The sequence below is a fragment of the Nerophis lumbriciformis genome, linkage group LG30, assembly GCF_033978685.3.
Source record: "Nerophis lumbriciformis linkage group LG30, RoL_Nlum_v2.1, whole genome shotgun sequence".
Lineage (NCBI taxonomy): Eukaryota > Metazoa > Chordata > Actinopteri > Syngnathiformes > Syngnathidae > Nerophis > Nerophis lumbriciformis.
In genome coordinates this window covers 26101064-26122586 of record NC_084577.2, presented here as the reverse complement: position 1 = coordinate 26122586, position 21523 = coordinate 26101064, and positions in this window count along the sequence as shown.

Here is a 21523-nt window from a genome sequence, read left to right as displayed (position 1 = left end):
CGGAGGAATTAGCGATGTAAAAGACCACGTTGGGACAAAAAAACACAAGTCTAATGCCGTTGCTAAACTACCAAAATACAGAAGTATGTCCTTAATATTTTTGCAGTGCTCTTTCTGTTGAAAAGTTAAAATGATTACATTAGAGATGTGATGTGCCACTTTTCAAGTGTCTGATGGCTTAAATTAATTTTCATTCATTTTTCATATTTTGAATTCTTTTGAAAGGCTTACAAAAAAACTACATTTGAATTGTAATTCCATGCTATTGACAGGACTATTAATTTTAATGAAGTTAGCTTACCATGTTTACAATATGATAATTGTGATAGAAATGTGAATTTTAGGCACAGAATATTTTTTACAATTGAACAAGGCAGTAGATTATACAAGCTTGGACAGAAAGTTAATGACACCAATTTTTTTTTTAATGGAATTGTTTAGTACTGTTTTACCATAAAAAGTGTTTATACTGTTTATACTTTCAATTAACAAATTGAAGTCTTGTGAAAGGTTGACAGGATAACTGGCATTAACTGTCAAAATAATTTCAAACTATTGAAGTTAGTTTACAGAATAAACATGTCAATCAACCCATATGATTTTTGCTGTAATATTTTTGTTTTGAAAAGTCACTGTGACTGATAGAAAAGTGATGGTTTTAGCAACATTTTAACCTGTCTGAATGCTAATAATCATTTTGCGTCGGCCCCCCTGAACCCCCCACCAGGACTTTGTCCGGGACCTACCGGTGCCTGCGACCCCTGGACCCTGGCTACTAGGTTTTTCTGATTTCAAAAGTTGGCAGGTATGACATTAGCCGCACCAGACTGTAAGCCGCAGATATATGCCGGATTTTGTAAATGTTTGTATACATACTTTAATTGTTTCCTAAGGGTGTATGTCAGTGTTTTTCAACAAGTGCCGCGGCACACTAGTGTGCCGTGAGATACAGTCTGTTGTGCCGTGGGAGATTATCTAATTTCACCTATTTTGGGTAAAAAAATATTTTTTTCAAACCAGTAATTATAGTCTGCAAATGATGTGTTGTTGTTGAGTGTCGGTGCTGTCTAGAGCTCGGCAGAGTAACTGTGTAATACTCTTCCATATCAGTAGGTGGCAGCAGGTAGCTAATTGCTTTGTAGATGTCGGAAACAGCGGGAGGCAGTGTGCAGGTAAAAGAGTATCTGATGCTTAAACCAAAAATAAACAAAAGGTGAGTGCGCCTAAGAAAAGGCATTGGAGCTTAGGGAAGGCTATGCAGAACGAAACTAAAACTGAACTGGCTACAAAGTGAACAAAAACAGAATGCTGGACGACAGCAAAGACTTACTGTGGAGCAAAGACGGCGTCCACAATGTCCATCCGAACATGACATGACAATCGACATTGTCCCCACGAAGAAGGATAAAAACAAAGTGGATGCGGGAAATAAATAAATAATAAATGATAAATGGGTTGTACTTGTATAGCGCTTTTCTACCTTCAAGGTACTCAAAGCGCTTTGACACTACTTCCACATTTACCCATTCACACACACATTCACACACTGATGGAGGGAGCTGCCATGCAAGGCGCTAACCAGCACCCATCAGGAGCAAGGGTGAAGTGTCTTGCTCAGGACACAACGGACATGACGAGGTTGGTACTAGGTGGGGATTGAACCAGGGACCCTCGGGTCGCGCGCTCAAAGGAAGCCATGAAACTGCTACAGGAAAGTACCAAAAAAAGAGAAAAGCCACCAAAATAGGAGCGCAAGACAAAAACTAAAACAATACACACAGGAAAACAGCAAACAAACTCCAAATAAGTCACAGCGTGATATGACAGGTGGTGACAGTACACCTACTTTGAGACAAGAGCTATAGTGATGCATGCTTGGTTATGGTTTGAATTCATATCCAACAATTGCGACAAAATTGGTGCAGTTCAGCTGAATTTGTTCGTTTTCTGACGTGCACTTGTTTCTTCAGCATTGTCCACACGTTTAAGTCAGGACTTTGGGAAGGCCGTTCTAAAACCTTCATTCTAGCCTGATTTAGCCATTCCTTTACCGCTTTTGACGTGTGTTTGGGGTCATTGTCCTGTTGGAACACCCGACTGCGCCCAAGACCCAACCTCCGGGCTGATGATTTTAGCTTGTTCTGAAGAATTTGGAGGTAATCCTCCTTTTTCATTGTCCAATTTAAAGCACCAGTTCCATTGGCAGCAAAACAGGCCCAGAGCATAATACTACCACCACCATGCTTGACGGTAGGGTGGTGTTCCTGGGATTAAAGGCCTCACCTTTTCTCCTCCAAACATATTGCTGGGTATTGTGGCCAAACAGCTCAATTTTTGTTTCATCTGACCACAGAACTTTCCTCCAGAAGGTCTTATCTTCGTCCATGTGATGTCAGATGAAACAAAAATTGAGCTGTTTGGCCACAATACCCAGCAATATGTTGAAAAAATAAGAGTCAACGACATTATGTCCTTCACAAGTGTATGTCAACTTTTGACCACGACTGTATGCTTTTGTTCCACATCTATGGCGTCACATTAGTGACAAAAATCCGAGCGCATAAAAACTGTTATCGCGCGCTGATTCTCCACTTCGTGCGCGCGCGCGCGCAGTGCCTTTCTACGCGCTCTCTGTGTACTCCTGGCATCTCTCCTCGCGCTGTCATGTTTCTTTTTGGCACTTTGGGGGCGGGTATGCTTAGACGGACCCTTCTTTCTGATTGGCTGTGAGCATTTTTCATATGACCAATCATTCTCCAGCGTAGCAACGTTGTAGCCATCTTACCTCGGACATCTAGCCTCAATCATTACATTGATGTCAATGGTACATGTACTAATTAAATTACCATAACTTGCTCGATTTTCGACCAATTTACAAACGGTTTGCCTTGTTACAAATCTTATTACATGTAGATATGACATAGGATGCTGTACCTGTTGAAATTACCTCTTTCACTTTAAAAAAAAATGACTTAATTGTGCAACATAGTTGTGTAGGGTCAGTGTTAGTCAGTTCTATGATTATTTTAAACTGTTTCAGAATACATTATTGAAAGCTATTTTTAACATTTTAAAAACAAAATTCAAAGATTATTTTATTAATTTTATGGCTGAATCAAAAGAAATTCCATAAATTAGAAAACAAATGTTCAAGAAGAAGTGAAAATATAAAATAATGTTATTGCTGGTGGACCAGTTCTGGCTGAAAGATGTGATTATGGTGTTTGTTGTCTTATTATTTATTTGGGTCACATTTTGTATTACCCTGTATTGTGTTTGTGGTATGAAATAACCTTCATCAGCGTGCAACATTTTTTTATCCACTTTTTTATCCAGGAGAAATATAATCTTAGGGAGAAATGTAATTTAAAACATTTGTATGCACGTACAACACTTAAGATCTTCAGTATATCAGTATGTGGAATTAAATTATGGAATGGATTAAGCAAAGCAATCAAACAATGTACTAATATGATCCACTTCAAGAAACTCTTCAAACTTAAAGTGTTTACAAAGTACAAAGAAGAAGAACCATGATAAACATTCTGAATTTATTTAACTCATCCATTCTTTCATTCTTTCACTCACAAAATAATCTTACTTATCTCAACATATGAAATGTAACTTACTTCACCAATGATTATTTATTTACTTATTTTATTGTGATTAATTATGGAGTATATTGTGAATAAATTGAGAACAGGAAGTGAACAAAAGTTTTAGCAACTGTTATGTAAAAGAAAAGGGGTAGGATTAAATAAGCTCTGCTTCTTCCTACTCCTTTTCGAACATGTTGAAAAGAGAAACTGGAGATTGTGATGTATCATGTTGTATACTTGCATGTTCGAAATAAACTCAAACTCAAACTCAAACTTCTTCCTCCGTAAATCGTGATACATATTGACGATGACCCGCCCTGCTATACTTCTGATTGGCTCTGAGCATTTTTCAGCATTTTTCGCCTGACCAATCAGAAAGAAGGGGCCGTCTAAGCATACCCGCCCCCAAAGTGCCAAAAAGAAACATGACAGCGCGAGGAGAGATGCCAGGAGTACACAGAGAGCGCGCAGAAAGGCGTCGCGCGCGCGCGCAGAAAGGCACCACGCGCGCAGAAAGGCACCGCGCGCGCGCAAAAAGGCACCGCGCGCGCACAGAAAGGCACCATGCGCGCGCAAAAGGGTGTCGCGCGCACGAAGTGGAGAATCAGCGCGCGATAACAGTTTTTATGCGCTCGGATTTTTGGCACTAATGTGACGCCATACACATCGCACAGCACTATTCACATCGATTCTAGCAATATGTAATTTCATTTCCAACCAATAGGGGTGTGAATTTTCCAACAACTCACGATTACATTTTTAAATTGGCGATTCGACTCAGAATCGATTCTCAAATCAACCAAATTAGATAGGAGATAGATCTATTAGATTGCATGTTGGCAGCCATGATGATGGTCCAAAAAAAACCATACAGGCGTTTGATTGATTGATTGATTGATTGAGGCTTTTATTAGTAGATTGCACAGTACAGCACATATTCCGTACAATTGACCACTAAATGTTAACACCCGAATAAGTTTTTCAACTTGTTTAAGTCGGGGTCCACGTTAATCAATTCATGGTACAAATATATACTATCAGCATAATACAGTCATCACACAAGTTAATCATCAGAGTATATACATTGAATTATTTACATTATTTACAATCCGGGGGTTGGGGCTGGGGGGGGTTAGGTTTGGTTGATATCAGCACTTCAGTCATCAGCAATTATATCATCTGAGAAATGGACATTGAAACAGTGTAGGTCTGACTTGGTAGAATATGTACAGCGAACAGTGAACATAGTGAGCTCAGAAAGCATAAGAACAAGTATTTACATTTGATTAATTACAATCCGGGGAGGTGGGATGTGGTGGGGTAGGGTGTTAGTCTAGGGTTGTAGTTGCCTGGAGGTGTTCTTTTAGTGCGGTTTTGAAGGAGGATAGAGATGCCCTTTCTTTTATACTTGTTGGGAGTGTATTCCATATTGATGTGGCATAGAAGGAGAATGAGTTAAGACCTTTGTTAGATCGGAATCTGGGTTTAGCGTGGTTTGTGGAGCTCCCCCTGGTGTTGTGGTTATGGCGGTCATTTACGCTATGGAAGTAGTTTGACATGTACTTCGGTATCAGGGAGGTGTAGCGAATTTTATAGACTCGGCTCAGTGCAAGTTGTTTTACTCTGTCCTCCACCCTGAGCCAGCCCACTTTGGAGAAGTGGGTAAGAGAGAGGTGTGATCTGGGGTGGAGGTCTAGAAGTAATCTGACTAGCTTGTTCTGGGATGTTTGGAGTCTAGATTTGAGGGGTTTTGGAGGTGCTGGGGTACTAGGAGGTGCATGCGCTTAACTATAATTAAAAAAATTGAGTTTGACACATTTGAATAACTCATACTTGCCAACCTTGAGACCTCCGATTTCGGGAGGTGGGGGGTGGGGGGGCGTGGTTGGGGGCATGGCTAAGAGGGGAGGAGTATATTTACAGCTAGGATTCACCAAGTCAAGTATTTTATATATATATATCATACTTGCCAACCCTCCCGAATTTTCCGGGAGACTCCCGAAATTCAGCGCCTCTCCCGAAAACCTCCCGGGACAAATATTCTCCCGAAAATCTCCCGATTTTCAGCCGGAGCTGGAGGCCACGCCCCCTCCAGCTCCATGCGAGTGAGGACAGCCTTTTTTCATGACGGGAGGACAACAGGGTGACAAGAACTAAATCATCCAGACTAGAGATACATTGTAATATTATGTTTATCTTACCTAAAAATAAATATATTTATTAATTTAAAAAAAATAAAAAATACATTTTACTATATTTTGCTAAAAACATCAAAATTAATTGTATTTTTATTTTTTCTGACTCCTTATTACATCCAGCCATAGAATTATACATTAAAATAAACATATTTGAAATGATTAATTTTAAATGATCATAATAATTCATTTAAAATGACCATATTTAATTATTAAAATAATTGCTTGTTTATCAACAACTTTAGCATTTTATTCATTACATTTTGAAGCTCTCAGAAGCCAAGTTATGTTATATTCCTTAATATTTATTTATGCAAGTTTGAAGTATCAATTATCCAAACACAGTTTTGTTTGCTTATTTCAGGATGTATATATATGTATATATACATATATATATATATATATATATATATATATATATATATATATATATATGTATGAAATACTTGACTTGGTGAATTCTAGCTGAAAATATACTCCTCCCCTCTTAACCACGCCCCGCTCCACCCCTGACCACGCCCCCCACCTCCCGAAATCAGAGGTCTCAAGGTTGGCAAGTATGATATATATATATATATAAGAAATACTAAGTCAAGTATTTCATATATATATACATATATATATATATATATATATATATATATATATATATATATATATATATATATATATATATATATATATATATATAAAAATAAATAAAATAAATACTTGAATTTCAGTGTTCATTTATTTACACATATACACACACATAACACTCATCTACTCATTGTTGAGTTAAGGGTTGAATTGTCCATCTTTGTTCTATTTGTCACTATTTTTCGAACCATGCTGAACACCCTCACTGATGATGCATTGCTTTGTGGCACGCACAAAAGTGCTTTCATCAAATGCACTAGATGGCAGTATTGTCCTGTTTAAGAGTGTCACAACATTGCTGTTTACCGCAGACGAACTGCTTTATGGTAGACGAAATGCTGTTGTCGTGTGTTGTTGCCGCGCTGGGAGGACGTTAATGAAACTGCCTAACAATAAACCCACATAAGAAACCAAGAACTCGCCCTCGATCATTCTACAGTTATAACGTGGTTGGGCAGGTATGCTTGCTTATATTGTGTGTCTGAATTTCGGGAGATTTTCGGGAGAAAATTTGTCCCGGGAGGTTTTCGGGAGAGGCGCTGAATTTCGGGAGGGTTGGCAAGTATGGAATAACTACTAAAAGTTCAGTTTGTGTCTCATGTTGATGTAATTTCCTGTTTGAACACCAGAGGGACACACAACACTGTTATTGCCAGAGAGAGTAGGGTCAACTCAAAAAGTTTGACCCAAACATGTTGCACTGTAGTCACGTGAGGGGCTTTGGGCCAATTATTTAAGAGATTGTCTGGACATACCCTCTCCGATTGGAGACTAACTCTGAAACCTACTTGATCACACTTACTTGTTTGATATTGTCCACTATTACGTTTGAATCCAGATGTGAAGTACTTTCCCTAAAACGTCCTATTTTGCTTTGTGTCATGAAAATGTACTGCAATTCAAAGTCAAAAAAGCAAGTGTGGGTTGATTGAAACCAAACTAGCTCATGCACGTGTTTAGCCCATTAGCTGCAATCCACCGAAACCCCCAAATCCTCTCTGAGAGTAAGAAAACAAGTCTGAAGGCGGGATTAGAGGCAAGGCGGAAGGAAGGCAGAAACTGGGTGGAGAGTGTGACACTCGAGTCTGAACAAACTGGGGATGGAGAGAATTAGGAGATTTGAGGGGAAAGGAAAGGCCGAAAAGAAGAGTTTATTAGAGTTGGGAGGGGCAGGGAGAAATCATGACAGGAAGACGCGGAGGAGGGTGTGAATTCGAGGGGGGCGTGAGTCACCCGCAGGGGTGGGTAGAGTAGTAAAAATTGGACACAAGTAAGAGTACTGTTACTCAATTATTTCCTGGTACACCCCCTCACGCTCCGCCGCGGCTATAAATAGTATCATTGGTTTATACAATTGTTATAAGTACACCTCTGCATAAGATTGTATCATTATGACCATACAAAATATACAGATGAATTTACAACAAATAATAACTTTATTAACATTGTTTTTAAAAGATTCAAAGTGTATCAATTTGCCTGAAATGTAAAAAAAAAAAAAAAAAAAATATATCCTTATTTAAATGATATATCATTTTTGATGGACTCGGGCCTTTTGAGAGTGGAAAATAAAATTAATTATATTTGATCAGCAACCTTAACTCAGGAGGACAAAACATAAAACAGTTTAACCTACAACACAAAAAAGGATTAAAAAAAAAAAGTGCCAATTATTTTTCATAAATCGAAAATGAGCACATTTTGTAGTGCACAGCTTTTTGAAGCCGGGTTTGAAGCATGATACTGATAAAGCCTTTTCCTCTGAGTGCAACTAAAATATTTAAAAAATCTAGGAACTTATAACAAGGCTAACGTTAGCATTTTTGCTGCTAAAACAGAAAAAACATCTACAACTTACATTATAACAAGGCTAATGTTAGCATATGTCCAGCTATAACAAAACATATCTACAACTTATATTATAACAAGGCTAAGGTTAGCATTTGTGCAGCTAAAACATAAAAAAACATCTACAACTTATATTATAACAAGGCTAAGGTTAGCATTTGTGCAGCTAAAAAATAAAAAAACATCTACAACTTATATTATAACAAGGCTAAGGTTAGCATTTGTGCAGCTAAAACATAAAAAAACATCTACAACTTATATTATAACAAGGCTAATGTTAGCATTTTGCTGCTAAAACAGAAAAAACATCTACAACTTACATTATAACAAGGCTAATGTTAGCATATGTCCAGCTATAACAAAACATATCTACAACTTATATTATAACAAGGCTAAGGTTAGCATTTGTGCAGCTAAAAAATAAAAAAACATCTACAATTTATATTATAACAAGGCTAATGTTAGCATTTGTGCTGCTAAAACATAAAAAAACCTCTACAACTTATATTATAACAAGGCTAATGTTAGCATTTGTGCAGCTAAAAAATAAAAAAACATCTACAATTTATATTATAACAAGGCTAATGTTAGCATTTGTGCTGCTAAAACATAAAAAACCTCTACAACTTATATTATAACAAGGCTAAGGTTAGCATTTGTGCAGCTAAAAAATAAAAAAACATCTACAACTTATATTATAACAAGGCTAATGTTAGCATTTGTGCTGCTAAAACATAAAAAACCTCTACAACTTATATTATAACAAGGCCAATGTTAGCACATATGCAGCGAAAACATAAAAAAACAAATACAACTTATATTATAACAAGGCTAAGGTTAGCATTTGTGCAGCTAAAACATAAAAAAACATCTACAACTTATATTATAACAAGGCTAAGGTTAGCATTTGTGCAGCTAAAACATAAAAAAAACATCTACAACTTATATTATAACAAGGCTAATGTTAGCATTTGTGCAGCTAAAAAATAAAAAAAAACCATCTACAATTTATATTATAACAAGGCTAATGTTAGTATTTGTGCTGCTAAAACATAAAAAAACCTACAACTTATATTATAACAAGGCTAATGTTAGCATTTGTGCAGTTAAAAAATAAAAAAAACATCTACAATTTATATTATAACAAGGCTAATGTTAGCATTTGTGCTGCTAAAACATAAAAACCTCTACAACTTATATTATAACAAGGCTAATGTTAGCATTTGTGCAGCTAAAAAATAAAAAAACATCTACAATTTATATTATAACAAGGCTAATGTTAGCATTTGTGCAGCTAAAACATAAAAAAACATCTACAACTTATATTATAACAAGGCTAAGGTTAGCATTTGTGCAGCTAAAACATAAAAAAACATCTACAACTTATATTATAACAAGGCTAAGGTTAGCATTTGTGCAGCTAAAACATAAAAAAACCTCTACAACTTATATTATAACAAGGCTAAGGTTAGCATTTGTGCAGCTAAAACATAAAAAAACCTCTACAACTTATATTATAGCAAGGCTAATGTTAGCATTTGTGCAGCTAAAAAATAAAACAAACATCTACACCTTTTATTATAACAAGGCTAATGTTAGCATTTGTGCTGCTAAAACATAAAAAAAACCCTCTACAACTTATATTATAACAAGGCTAATGTTAGCATTTGTGCAGCTAAAAAATAAAAAAACATCTACAATTTATATTATAACAAGGCTAATGTTAGCATTTGTGCAGCTAAAAAATAAGAAAACATCTACAACTTATATTATAACAAGGCTAATGTTAGCATTTGTGCTGCTAAAACATAAAAGAAACCTCTACAACTTATATTATAACAAGGCTAAGGTTAGCATTTGTGCAGCTAAAACATAAAAAAACATCTACAACTTATATTATAACAAGGCTAAGGTTAGCATTTGTGCAGCTAAAACATAAAAAAAACCTCTACAACTTATATTATAACAAGGCTAATGTTAGCATTTGTGCAGCTAAAACATAAAAAAAACATCTACAACTTATATTATAACAAGGCTAATGTTAGCATTTGTGCAGCTAAAAAATAAAAAAAAACATCTACAATTTATATTATAACAAGGCTAATGTTAGCATTTGTGCTGCTAAAACATAAAAAAACCTACAACTTATATTATAACAAGGCTAATGTTAGCATTTGTGCAGTTAAAAAATAAAAAAACATCTACAATTTATATTATAACAAGGCTAATGTTAGCATTTGTGCTGCTAAAACATAAAAACCTCTACAACTTATATTATAACAAGGCTAATGTTAGCATTTGTGCAGCTAAAAAATAAAAAAACATCTACAATTTATATTATAACAAGGCTAATGTTAGCATTTGTGCTGCTAAAACTTAAAAAAAACCTCTACAACTTATATTATAACAAGGCTAAGGTTAGCATTTGTGCAGCTAAAACATAAAAAAACATCTACAACTTATATTATAACAAGGCTAATGTTAGCATTTGTGCTGCTAAAACATAAAAAAAAACTACAACTTATATTATAACAAGGCTAATGTTAGCATTTGTGCAGCTAAAAAATAAAAAAAACATCTACAATTTATATTATAACAAGGCTAATGTTAGCATTTGTGCTGCTAAAACATAAAAAACCTCTACAACTTATATTATAACAAGGCTAATGTTAGCATATATGCAGCGAAAACATAAAAAAACAAATACAACTTATATTATAACAAGGCTATTGATAGCATATGTGCAGCTACAACAAAAAAATATATATCTACAACTTATATTATAACAAGGCTAATGTTAGCATTTGTGCAGCTAAAAAATAAAAAAACATCTACAATTTATATTATAACAAGGCTAATGTTAGCATTTGTGCTGCTAAAACATAAAAAAAACTCTACAACTTATATTATAACAAGGCTAATGTTAGCATTTGTGCAGCTAAAAAATAAAAAAACATCTACAATTTATATTATAACAAGGCTAATGTTAGCATTTGTGCTGCTAAAACATAAAAAAACCTCTACAACTTATATTATAACAAGGCTAATGTTAGCATTTGTGCAGCTGAAAAATAAAAAAAACATCTACAATTTATATTATAACAAGGCTAATGTTAGCATTTGTGCTGCTAAAACATAAAAAAATCTCTACAACTTATATTATAACAAGGCTAAGGTTAGCATTTGTGCAGCTAAAACATAAAAAAACATCTACAACTTATATTATAACAAGGCTAAGGTTAGCATTTGTGCAGCTAAAACATAAAAAAACCTCTACAACTTATATTATAACAAGGCTAAGGTTAGCATTTGTGCAGCTAAAACATAAAAAAACATCTACAACTTATATTATAACAAGGCTAAGGTTAGCATTTGTGCAGCTAAAACATAAAAAAACTTCTACAACTTATATTATAACAAGGCTAATGTTAGCATTTGTGCTGCTAAAACATAAAAAACCTCTACAACTTATATTATAACAAGGCTAATGTTAGCATATATGCAGCGAAAACATAAAAAAACAAATACAACTTATATTATAACAAGGCTATTGATAACATATGTGCAGCTAAAACAAAAATATATATAGCTACAACTTATATTATAACAAGGCTAATGTTAGCATATGTGCAGCTAAAACAAAAAAACATCTACAAATTATATTATAACAAGGCTAATGTTAGCATGCATGCAACGAAAACATAAAAAAACAAATGCAACTTATTTTATAACAAAGCTAATGTTAGCATACGTGCAGCTAAAGCAAAAAACATCTACAACTTCTACTATAACTTGGCTAATGTTAGCTTTTGTGCAGCTAAAACATAAAAAACATCCTCAACTTAAATTATAACAAGGCTAATGTTAGCATTTCCGCTGCTAAAACAGAAAACAAATCTACAACTTATATTATAACAAGGCTAATGTTAGAATTTTTGCTGCTAAAACATAAAAAAACATCTACAACAAAAAACAACTTAAACATGAACAAGAATTGAATTGATTGCCTAATTTCAGATCTTGATATGTTGTTTATTTAAGAGGCAGTTTGCAACATTTACTCCGATGCTTAGAAGGCACTACTAACATTCCAATGTTTAAGCATTGTACCCCGCACCATTCCGGCTTTTAGTACATAACGACGTAACTGCGCCCGTGCGTAACACTTGCATGCGCATTAGCTTTGTGTTTTGTTAGTTAACGATAGCTAGATAACGTTAATTATCATTGAATGTATATTCTATCATAATAACAACATGACTGCAAATTGTTAGTATTCTCTTGGACTGTTTTTGTGTATGTGAACGTGCTCCCTGTACGTGTGTACGAGACAGTGGTGAGTGACAAGCCTGAAACGGTAAACTCCTTGAACTGGCGAGAATTTTTTCTTCAATATAATTAATAATCGTGGAAAAATATAGACACTTAAAACGTATATACTGTTGTGTTTGGACCAGTTGTTCCTCCCAGGGAATTCAAGTTTCTGGTCGCTCCCAAGCTCTTTACGACACTTAAAGCGGAGTAGAAGAACCACCAGAGACAGAATAGGTATTTTGTAATATATTTGCAAAGCTTTGTAAATATAATGAGACCAGTCCAGCATAGAACATTCAATCGCGCAGCTAAGATGGTCTGATATAAAATATGGAAACCTTCTATTCTATAAAGTCTCTCTCCCTCCCACCCTCGCTGTCTTGTCTTTCCAGCCCAAACACATGCCCATTGTCCTCCGCAGCTGGACACAAGAAGAGATAAGGAGAAGGATTATCTCTCCTCCTTACATTCCATAGTCAAGGTTAGCACACAGTATTTGCAGACAACCAAAACACCACAATTGGAAGAAAAACACGAGCTGTTTTGTAATATGATTATGAAAATAAAGAAGTAACACTTAAATAGGGATATATGTAAATATCTGCCTCCGACAATTCACAGGTGAAACAAAAACAAAAATATTCCGTAAAAGCCCATTCATGTCAGCGACTCAACTTCAAATGTGAAACTACTATACTATGTGATGCAAAGTTGTTACATACAAAGTGAAATGTGTCAAGTTTTTATTGTTAATGCTTTGCAGTTTTTGGGGGAAAAAAACCAAATTTTATGAAAATTTCAATTTGAGGTTTTCACAATTTTGACGGGTTGCATATTTTGAGCACATGTCATATATTAGTTAAAGTTAAAGTACCAATGATTGTCACACACACACTAGGTGTGGCGAAATGATTCTCTGCTTTCGACCCGTCACCCTTGATCACCCCCTGGGAGGTGAGGGGAGCAGTGAGCAGCAGCGGTGGCCACGCCCCGGGAATAATTTTTGGGGATTTAACCCCCAATTCCAACCCTTGATGCTGAATACCAAGCAGGGAAGTAATGGCTCCCATTTTTATAGTCTTTGGTATGACTCGGTCGGGGTTTGAACTCTCAACCTACCGATCTCAGGGCGGACACTGAGTAGGTGTAACTGAGTAGTTTCACCTTGTAAATCGAATTGCCGGTATATTAAAAACATTTGCGTGATATTTTTTTCCACCTGTATATTGTGTTAAACCACTAATAGTAACATAAGCAATGTTCTTGTTATATTTTCTTTTTTGAACAATGTAACTTTCAGCAAGTTGGCTCCTTTGACGGGGAAAGACGTTAAAGTCTCTCATATTCATGTTAGCATTTTTTGCTAACTAGCCAGCTAGAGATAACCTCTCCAATAATTCAACAATATCAGTGTTCAGTGAGTTAATCAAAGTACGGTTATGAATTGATTAACGTGGACCCCGACTTAAACACGTTGAAAAACTTATTCGGGTGTTACCATTTAGTGAGCAATTGTACGGAATATGTACTGTACTGTGCAATCTACTCATAAAAGTGTCAATCAATCAATCAAAGTCACGGTTTTACAATAATCTAAGGGTTAACAGCAAAGTTTTACTGCATTTTTCTAATCATTAATACCGTTTATAATGATATTCCTATTTAAAACGCTTAACTAGTGCCATAACTTTGCCCATTTTCAGTAATATTTGATGAATTTGACGGTGGACGGGGTTCTGGTAGATGGTAGCGGGGGTGTATATTGTAGCGTCCCGGAAGAGTAAGTGCTGCAAGGGATTCTGGGTATTTGTTCTGTCGTGTTTATGTTGTGTTACGGTGCGGATGTTCTCCCGAAATGTGTTTGTCATTCTTGTTTGGTGTGGGTTCACAGTGTGGCGCATATTTGTAACAGTGCTAAAGTTGTTTATACGGCCACCCTCAGTGTGACCTGTATGGCTGTTGACCAAGTATGCTTGCATTCACTTGCGCGTGAGAAATGCCGTAGATATTATGTGACTGGGCCGGCACGCAAAGGCAGTGCCTTTAAGGCACGCCCCCAAATTGTTGTCTGGGTGGAAATCGGGAGAAATTCGGGAGAATGGTTGCCCCGGGAGATTTTCAGGAGGGGCACTGAAATTCAAGAGTCTCCCGGGAAAATCGGGAGGGTTGGCAAGTATGTCAATCAATCCTCTCCCTCACGTGTGCACACCTTCACAATTTGTTTTGTTTTCAACCCCTTCTTAACCCTGGACGTACATTGAAAATACACGCAACCCTGACTCAAAATGCCGGACATTTGAGGCATTTATGAAACCCCGCCCTGACAGCCCCGCAAAAGAGGACATGTCCGGGGAAAAGAGGACGTATGGTCAGTCTACATAACACATACTTGCCAACCTTGAGACCTCCGATTTCGGGAGGTGGGGGGTGGGGGCGTGGTTAAGATATATATATATATATATATATATATATATATATATATATATATATATAAGAAATACTTGACTTTCAGTGAATTCTAGCTATATATATTTATTTTATTACATATATATATATATATATATATATATATATATATATATATATATATATACATATAAATAAATAAAATAAATACTTGAATTTCAGTGATCATTTATTTACACATATACACATAACACTCATCTACTCATTGTTGAGTTAAGGGTTGAATTGTCCATCCTTGTTCTATTCTCTGTCACTATTTCAGAACACACACATTATACAAATATACATTATAAAATCAATAAGAAAACGGGAGCTCTAATTTGGAAGTCTGAATTAGGATCAGAAGTTCCTATATAAACATTGCGCACTCACGTCGCCTTTTTGTATTGATTACTGCAGCTGTGCACTGGATTCATTCACAAATACAGACTACAACTCACAAACACTTTAGAGTTGGGCTCCACCATCAGAATGTGTACTTAAACTTATAAAGATCACATGGATATTATTCAGTGAGTTGATTCACCAAAACTAACCTGTTATACAGGAGGAAAAAGCACACAGGACGTTTCAATTGTTCACAGACTGGTCGCGCTCATCAGAATGACAAGACACTTCCGGGCTGCAGGTGATAGCATTCAATTGGGAAGAAACGCCCTACTGCCCCCTACTGACCAATGTGAATACTGATAAATGTGTAATGACAGCTCCAAAGACGAATTCAAACCACAAAATAAAATAAATAAATCAACACAAAAATGTGACACATTATGGGTGGGTCACATATGCATGTACAGTAGATGGCAGTATTGTCCTGTTTAAAAGTGTCACAACATTGCTGTTTACGGCAGACGAACTGCTTTACGATAGACGAAAACTTGACTGCTGTTGTTGTGTGTTGTTACCGCGCTGGGAGGACGTTAATGAAACTGCCTAACAATAAACCCACATAAGAAACCAAGAACTCGCCCTCCATCATTCTATAGTTATAACGTGATTGGGCAGGTACGCTTTTTTATATTGTGGAGGACCTGAGTCCGCCTGAATTTCGGGAGATTTTCGGGAGAAAATTTGTCCCGGGGGGTTTTCGGGAGAGGCGCTTAATTTCGGGAGTCTCCCGGAAAATCCGGGAGGGGTGGCAAGTATGGTTTTACTGCATTTTTTAAATCATTGATACCGTTTATAATAATATCTCTCTTTATAACGCTTAACTAGTGCCATACCTCTGCCCATTTTCAGTAATATTTGATGAATTTGACTATTCCTATTGAGGTAATGACTCATAATTGTGAAGACTTGGACTTTGGCTTGGTTTGTTCTCCCGAGGTGCAAATGAACATTTGGACCGGATATGGCGTGAAGGTAAATACATTATTTATTTAACACTATAACTACAAAGAAAATGATCAAACAAAAAGCGCGCACAGGGGCGGAGGTACAAAACTAGACTATAAACACAAAACTTGCACATTGGCAGAAACTATGAACAATTAAACAAAACACTAACTATGGCATGAATCGAAAACAAAACTTACTTGACATGGCATGAAGTGCGCAGAGGTACATAGAGTGTGACAGGGGGCAGAAATGCGGGGATGTCGTCAGGACGAACGACAGAAAATGAATGAACTTAAATACTATGGACATGATTAGTGAAAGCAGGTGCGTGACTCAAAACGTGAAACAGGTGCGTGACGTGACAGGTGAAAACTAATGGTTGCTATGGTGACAAACAAGAGTGCACAATGAGTCCAAACGTGGAACAGGTGAAACTAATGGGTAATCATGCAAACAAGACAAGGGAGTGAAAAGCCAGAAACTAAACAAAACATGACTTAAAACAACACATGATTACACAGACATGACAATAATTGTGTCAAAGATTTTTATACTTCAACCAAAATGAGCGCTTTGATTCTCTTCTCTCAGTAAAATGCAATCAAGGAAATATTTCTAGTCTTATTGGAGCCTTAGAATTGTGTTCTATTGCCGTCTTTTCTACGATTGATCTCACGGGACGCCGCTCGCTCTTATCCTCTCAAACGAACCCACGGCTTCTTTTTTTTTTCTTCTTCTTTCTTTTAACCCCCTTGCCTCTGAGATTACTTCTTTACGCTCTTTACCTCGTCATTCAACCTCCTCCACTCAGGCACACTGAGAATGACTCCGGTCTCTTACTCTCACACACAAGCACAAACTTTGTCTCTATGGGCCATATGTTGACCCGTGGTGGACCTGAATGTAGCCATCTGCCTGCCTATCCTATGCCCCCACAGGGCAAGAGTGTGGGAGAATGTCTATCACATACAATACAGCTCACACACACACATGCCTTTACAGCCACTAATCACTCCCAGACACCCCCTCTCATGTTAAGTGACAAGATAGGGCAGTGTTTGGATGGACGACATCCAAAGCAGGGAAGACATCGGCATACTTATTTTTGCTCATTGTTGCTGGTATGAGCGTATATCCGCCGACGTTGTGTAAATGGTAAATAAAAACAGAATACAATGATTTGCAAATCCTTTTCGACGTGTATTCAATTGAATAGACTGCAAAGACAAGATATTTAACCTAATTTCTTCTTGCAAATAATCATTAACTTAGAACATTGCAAAAAAAATTGTCGCAGGGGCATTTTTACTACTGTGTTACATGGCCTTTCCTTTTAACAACACTCAGTAAACGTTTGGGAACTGAGGAGACACATTTTTGAAGCTTTTCAGGTGGAATTCTTTCCCATTCTTGCTTGATGTACAGCTTAAGTTGTTCAACAGTCCGGGGGTCTCCGTTGTGATGTTTTAGGCTTCATAAAGCGCCACACATTTTCAATGGGAGACAGGTCTGGACTACAGTCTATGAAGCCACACTGTTGTAACACGTGGCTTGGCATCGTCTTGCTGAAATAAGCAGGGGCGTCCATGGTAACGTTGCTTGGATGGCAACATATGTTGCTCCAAAACCTGTATGTACATTTCAGCATTAATGGTGCCTTCACAGATGTGTAAGTTACCCATGGCTTGGGCACTAATACACCCCCATACCTTTACAGATACTGGCTTTTCAACTTTGCGCCTATAACAGTCCGGATGGTTCTTTTCCTCTTTGGTCCGGAGGACACAACGTCCACAGTTTCCAAAAACAATTAAAAATGTGGACTCGTCAGACCACAGAACACTTTTACACTTTGCGTCAGTCCGGGGGGGTCCCTACATCTGCAGTCCCCTCCAAGGTTTCTTGTTGTAACCCATTGGGTTGAGGCCCAGTGAAGCCGGCAGCGTTTCTGGGTGTTGTTGATGAATGGCTTTCGCTTTGCATAGTAGAGTTTTAACTTGCACTTACAGATGTAGCGACCAACTGTAGTTACTGACAGTGGTTTTCTGAAGTGTTCCTCAGCCCATGTGGTGATATCCTTTACACACTGATGTCACTTTTTGATGCTGTACCGCCTGAGGGATCCAAGGTCACGGGCATTGCCGCTTACATGCAGTGATTTCTCCAGATTCTCTGAACTTTTTGATGATACTACTAAGGCTGAAACGACGCGTCGACGTAGTCGACGTCATCGGTTACGTAAATACGTCGACGCCGTTTTTGTGCGTCGGCGCGTCGCATATTTACGTCACACTACTGTCATGGCGGAGCGCAAAGCAGACGATGCGAGCGAGGGGAAAAAAGCACGCCAAAAGTCGTCAAAAGTGTGGGAGTATTTCAATAAACGGCCTAATAGTGTTGTTGTATGCACACTGTGTCGAGCGGAAATGGCCTATCATAGCAGCACAACGGCTATGAACGAACATTTGAAAAGAAAACCCCCGACAGCGTTCTTGCCATCACCATCAACAAGTCAATCGTCCGCGTGCGTATACGTTGTCATCATTACACAAAAACATGAATGTGTCATTTGTATCTGCGTTGTAAATTCGTAAACTAAAGCACCGTTTGCTCTGAGAGGCGCGTTTGGCGTGCCTGTTCAGTGTTTACACAGACGCGCTCCTCTTTAACGCTGTGGAGAGGCGGCGGCGGCGAGCGAGCGGCGAGGCGGGGCGCGCCGGGAGCGACGCCGCAAGAGACAGGGGACGACGAGCGAGCGAGGAAGAGGAGCTGAAAAGCGAGGAAAGAAAGAGAAAAGAGTTGGAAGAGAAAAGACTTTGTGTAAAATTAAAAGATTGTAAACCTGGCAAAGCCGTCTGGCGTTCAGTCTGTCGGTCCTGAAAGAACCCTACGGCACAAGACGTGTCACAAACGCTAACGTTAATTAGTTGTGCAAATACCTTTTACAACATTAACAGTTACATATACTATGTACAAACCAACAATTAACTTTCACTTTAATCATACTATCATTGTTGTGTTATTAAGCAAAATAAGCAATACTTTTACTTTTGTTGAAATGTTTACACTGTACACTTTTTTGTATTGGATGTTTAGCTTTATTTTTGCACATTTTAGCAAATAAGCAATACTTTTACTTTTGTTGAAATGTTTACACTTGTTACAGAATATTTCCGTTTTGCACTTTTTTGTATTGGATGTTTATCTTTATTTTTGCACATTTTAAAGCAAAATAAGCAATACTTTTACTTTTTAAATGCTTATACTATTCCAGAATATTAAGATTTGCACTGGATGTTTACTTTTATATTTGCACATTAAAAAGCAAATAAGCTACTTTTAATTTTGTTAAATGTTAAAAGTTTTAAATGTTTACATTGTTACAGAATATTTTGTCATGTTGTTGTCAATGTTGACTGAGTGGCCATACTTTTTTTTTTGTAAATAAAAGCCATGCCTTTTGAAAAAACTGGCCTACATTTATTTTTTCCTCTTCATTTTAAATAAAAAAAAAAATCGGTAAAAGGAAAAATAATCTATAGATTAATCGAAAAAAATAATCGATAGATTAACCGATTAATCGAAAAAATAATCTATAGATTAATCGATAGAAAAATAATCGTTAGCTGCAGCCCTAGATACTACGAACATTTTATAGGGAAATCCCTAAATTCCTTGCAATAGCTGGTTGAGAAAGGTTGTTCTTAAACTGTTGGACAATTTGCTCACGCATTAGTTGACAAAGTGGTGACCCTCGCCCCATCCTTGTTTGTGAATGACTGAGCATTTCATGGAAGCTGCTTTTATACCCAATCATGGCACCCACCTGTTCCCAATTAGCCTGTTCACCTGTGGGATGTTCCAAATAAGTGTTTGATGAGCATTCCTCTACTTTCTCAGTCTTTTTTGCCACTTGTGCCAGCTTTTTTTTAAACATGTTGCAGGCATCAAATTCCAAATGAGCTAATATTAGCTAAAAAATAAAGTATCTTGTCTTTGCAGTCTATTCAATTGAATATAAGTTGAAAAGGATTTGCAAATCATTGCATTCTGTTTTTATTTACCATTTACACAACGTGCCAACTTCACTGGTTTTGGGTTTTGTAGAAGGTAAAAGAAGGTAAAGAATGAATAAATTGAAAGCAAAATATGGTAAATAAAAAGGTACATTAAATATAAGGTGAAAGCCTAAAGAAAACAAAAGGTAAATAGAAGGTAAACAAAGCAAAATAAGGTAAATAAAAGGTAGAAGGTTAATAAGTTAAATAGAATGTAATTAGGAGGTAAAAGAAAGTAAAACAAGTTAAACGGGGACGGTATAGCTCGGTTGGTAGAGTGGCCGTGCCAGCAACTTGAGGGTTCCAGGTTTGATCCCCACTTCTGCCATCCTAGTCACTGCCGTTGTGTCCTTGGGCAAGACACTTTACCCACCTGCTGCCAGTGCCACCCACACTGCTTTAAATGTAACTTAGATATTGGCTTTCACTATGTAAAGCGCTTTGAGTCACTAGAGAAAAGCGCTAAATATATATATATATATATATATATATATATATATATATATATATAGAAAGATGGTTAAATAAGATAAATGGTTAATAAATCCAAGGTAAATAGAAGACAAAATAAGGTAAATAAAAGTAAAAGGTAAATTAAATATAAGGTAAAAGAATGTGGAAAGAAGTTAAATATATGCTTAAAAAAGATAAATAAAAGTTAAATATAAGGTAAAATGTAAATAGGTACAAGAAGGTAAAATAAAGTAAAAACAAGTTAAATAGAAAGTGAAAGATGGTAAAATAAGATAAAGGGTAAATAAATCCAAGGTATATAGAAGACAAAATAAGGTAAATAAAATTAAAAGGTAAATTAAATATAAGGTAAAAGAATGTGAAAAAATATAAATATATGCTTAAAAAAGATAAATAAAAGCTAAATATAAGGTAAAATATAAATAGGTAGTTAAATAGAAAGTGAAAGATGGTAAAATAAGATATAAGGTTAAATAAAGTAAATAAAAGGTAAACTAAATATAAGGTAAAAAAATGTGAAAAAAGTTAAATATATGCTTAAAAAAGATAAACAAGTTAAATATAAGGTAAAATGTAAATAGGTACAAGAAGG